This window comes from Pinus tabuliformis, chromosome 7 (genome assembly GCF_031772625.1).
Source record: "Pinus tabuliformis cultivar Carrire ecotype Pingquan chromosome 7, CPIR1, whole genome shotgun sequence".
In the NCBI taxonomy this organism is placed as follows: Eukaryota; Viridiplantae; Streptophyta; class Pinopsida; order Pinales; family Pinaceae; genus Pinus; species Pinus tabuliformis.
In genome coordinates, this window is record NC_142293.1 from 1,382,317,731 (window position 1) to 1,382,322,005 (window position 4,275).

General features: G+C 35.4%; 1 non-coding gene across 1 annotated transcript; it reads right to left on the bottom strand.

The window, feature by feature from the left end:
* Positions 1–285: 285 nt before the first annotated feature.
* Positions 286–391, bottom strand: LOC149252797 (U6 spliceosomal RNA). The gene has a single exon (XR_016267605.1). It is a non-coding gene; the product is annotated as a U6 spliceosomal RNA (small nuclear RNA).
* Positions 392–4,275: the final 3,884 nt, after the last annotated feature.

Here is a 4,275-nt window from a genome sequence, read left to right on the forward strand (position 1 = left end):
ATGAAAAACATTCTTGGAGATACACCTATAGTTCCATGCATGCCAAGAACTACACCTCTAAAATTAATTGCAACAATCGATAAAAATCCACAATGTGTAATTTTAAGTACTGTTAAAGTGAAAAATTATGAATTATGCACTCCATCTGTCATTCCCTTATGAATCCTATACACTTCCTACATGTTTCCAGCTTCACAGTGAGCCAAAATTATAGCAATTTGAGCAATACAGTGAGATCCCAATCCTCTCCTATACATTCATATAATAAATACATTGATGTAATAAAAAAATTTGGACCATTTCTCGATTTGTGCATGTCATCCTTGTGCAGGAGCCATGCTAATATTCTCTATATCATTCAAATTTTAGGGCCATGATAATATTCTTTGCATTGTTCCAATTTTATCGGATGTCTTAGAAAGACACCATTCATATACTCTATAACCTCCTATCATTTCTAATGACCTAAGGCATGCTCCAAGGCATCTTCTTTTGTAAATTGAAGAAAATTTGAGATGCTTACCATTGCTTGCCCCAAGGATAGGAAAAGCCTTAACCATAATGACATTGGTTGTACATTACACTTAAAAAGCTTTAGAAAATCAATTTTTTCACATTCATCTCAAAGCCAAGATTGTTACGAGCACTTATTGAACCCCAAAAATCGTTCTTATCTTGGAGTTTACCCATGACCTATGTGTATCATACCACTTGTTGATAGCTTTAGCTTGGTGCACCCAACAAGTAATTAGTAAGATCAAACTGAAACTTTCAATAATGCAAATATGTCTCCCTCAGATTATGTGACAAATATGGTCAAATAGTAATCCAAAGTTGATATGTCAAAATAACAAGAAAGGAACACATAACTAATAATAGCTTATGATTAAACTCACACATTGAAAAATTAGAGTTAGATATCAAAAAAAAAAAAAAGTAATTGCAGGCACTAGTGAGCACTGAGGACATGATGTTGAAAATAGCAACAAGAAATGCTAAAAATAAAATCAAGGAATAAAATCTTAATTTAATTTTCCCTTGAATTAAATTGTAATTTTACATCTCATTGCAAATTATAATAGTGACATAAGTTAATTTGACTTAGTTAACTTGGTTAATTTGAGTTGAGGTCTAACTAGAGTCATGTAGAGTGTCTCCTACAATTAGGAGCACTAGTTCAATTTATTTTGAGTTGTAATTATTTAATTTAGTCTAACTAAGTTAAAGTCGGTTAAACTAGTTCCAACTAATGGAGGAATTAGTGGGGTGTAACTTGCAATAGTGGGGTGTAACCTATTTTAGTGTGTTGTAACCTATGGTAGTGGAGTGTGACTAGAAGCAGTGGGGCCTAACCTGCAGTAGTGGGGTGTAACCTACAGTGATCAACTAGTAAACTGAAGATTCACTCATAATTAACTCATGCATGTTTGATCAGAGAATGACCGAGTTGAGATTGGAGTTCAAGGAAAGTGTACTATCAGTTTTAAAGTAATCTAATTTAAACAAATGGTGCATGTATTCAAAATAAGGCCTAAAATAAATCATTCCTTAATTATAAAACTCACTAATTTTAACCATTCAAATTTCCTTTAAAAGGAGGAATGAAGGCACAAGTTTATTCATTTTTTTGGTAAGCACAAGTTGGTGAGACCAAACAGTAGGAAGCACAAGTTTGTGTGTGGAGCTTGTGAGAGAAAGGAAGTAGGAGCTTGGAAGGCTGGGGAATTGGCTAAGTATTGGCCAAAGGCACTCAATTAGGGAGAGGACAAAAAATACTCATGCAGGTTGAGCTCAAGGTTGAGTAGAGCATATTGTATTCATCCTGGGCTTGTTTAGGAAGTAGTGAGAGAGATAGAGATAGTGCAGAGGTTTCTCAGGCTTAATTAAAGCAATGTAACCTTCTCATATTTTCTGACTAATGCAATATATAGACAGCAGGGGTTTTCAGCTATGGCTATCCCTAGGAAGTCATTGTGTAATGGGATTATTGAACTATTTCTCTTGTATGCTTCATGATTTTGCAATCTTTAATTGTTCCTGTTGATGAGTAGAGTATATTCAAGTCTATTATTTTAGCATATTACAATTAGCAGTTTGAATCTGCAAGGAATTTCTACATGGTATCAGAGCTAGATTTGTAAAAATTTCTACAAGGTATTAGAGCTGAAATCACACTAGAAGAGAAGAATTTGAATTTGTCTTTGAAGATTGATGGAGCTCTAGTTTAGGGGCATATACAGAAGCCCATATGTGCAAACTTCTTAATGTAGTAAGAAGGCTATTAATGGGTAGATCTGTGAGCTAATGTTTAGTGACACAAAAAGGAGTTGTGATCATTGATATTGATAGACTAAGGAGTAGAGAGATTTACCACGGGGAGATCGAGACTCAGAGGGAGTCTAGTTTCAGAGCGATCAACCCTATGGAAGCTAGTACTTTAGGATGTGAGGAGATCATACTCATTATTGTAGTAGTTGCAGTAGTAGTGTGGAAGTAGCTCTAGATAAGTAGCAACAACAGTATGAGTAGATTAGATTTAGCTCATGATTGAAAAGCCTTGAGGAGCAAGGAAAAAGTTAGAGACTTGGTGTTTGAGAGGGAGCATGAATTACCTCTCAACATGCAACTTTAGATGTAACCTCATAAGCAACATCATAAAGTTGTGGATCAACCACAATTGGAGAAGCAAAGAGGAGACCGAATGAAGACATCCACTCAAGCAGAGACCTCCATTAGGGAGAAATTTCAAGCTAGGTGGGATGAAGGAGCACATGTAGCCATACCTTTAAGTGTGAGGTGGGGCGATTTCAATCCTTAGTCCAAGAGTTTCAGAAATTGGGTAGGATCCATTGAGGTGTTTTTGTCTCATGGATCATTACCTTTATATGGGGGCACACAATATTTAGTAGTAGGAGGATCAACTTTAGTCAAATACTTAGGAGTGAAGAGAAGTGTTGACAACAGAGCAAAAGGCTCAGTAGCGGAGTCAACAACAACAAATTTTTCCTAGTAGATGGCTACAAACACATTGGATTCAATTTATTTTGTTTGGATTCTTTTTTGTTGCAGATGTTGCAGTAGCAACAACAATAATGACAAGAGTTGCATGCAAGAATTCCTAAAGGCACTGGATTGGGATAGATCTGAATCCATTTCTTGTTGAGAGGGAGTGTTGAAAATAGCAAAAAGAAATGTTAAAATAACATCAAGAAAGAAAATCCTAATTTAATTTGTCCTTGAATTAATATGGGAATTAAATTGTAATTGCACATCTCATGAAAAATTTTAATAGTTCACTAAGCTAATTTGACTTAGTTATCATAGTTAATTCGAGTTGAGGGTCTAACTAGAATCATGTAGAGTGTCTCCTACAATTAGGAGCACTAGCTGAGTTCATTTTGAGTTGTAGTTATTTAATTCAGTCTAATTTTTTAAAGTCAGTTAAACTAGTTCCAACTAATGGAGGAATTAGTGGGAGGTCCAGTAGTGGGGTGTAAATTGTTGTAGTGCGGTGTAACCAGTGATAGTGGGGTCTGACCTATGGTAGTTGGGTCTGACTTGCAGTAGTGGGGTGTAACCTACAGTGATCAACCGGTAAAGTGAAGATTAACTCATAGTTAACTGATGAATGTCAGATTATAGAAAGACTCAGTTGAGATTAGTGTTCAGGGACAGTGTTTTATTAGTTGTAAAATCATCTAAATTAAACATATGGTGCATGCAGTCAGAAGAATGCCTAAAATAAATCATTCCTTAATTAGAAAACTCACTAATTTTAACCATTCGAATTTCCTTCAAAAGGAGGAATGAAAGCACAAGTTTATTCATTGTTTTGGTGAGCACAAGTTGGTGAGACCAAACAACAGGAAGCACAAGTTTATGTGTGGAGCTTGTAAGGTCAAGGAAGTAGGATCTTGGAAGGCTATGAATTTGGCTAAGTATTGGACAAAGGCACTCAGTTAGGCAAAGGATAGAAAATACTTGTGCAGGTAGAGCTCAATGTTGAGCAGAGCATATTGTATTGATCCTAGGTTTGTCTACGAAGTAGTGAGACATGTAGAGATAGTGCAGAGCCTACTTGTGCTTGAGTAAAACATTGTAATTTTTTCATATTTTATGACTAATTCAATATATAGATAGTAGGGGTTTTTACCTGTGGATTTTCCCAAGAAATCATTGTGTAATGTGTTGATTGCATTATTTCTCTTGTATGCTTCATGGTTTTGTGACCGTTTAAGTATTTTCGTTAATAAGTAGTGTAGATTCAAGTCTATT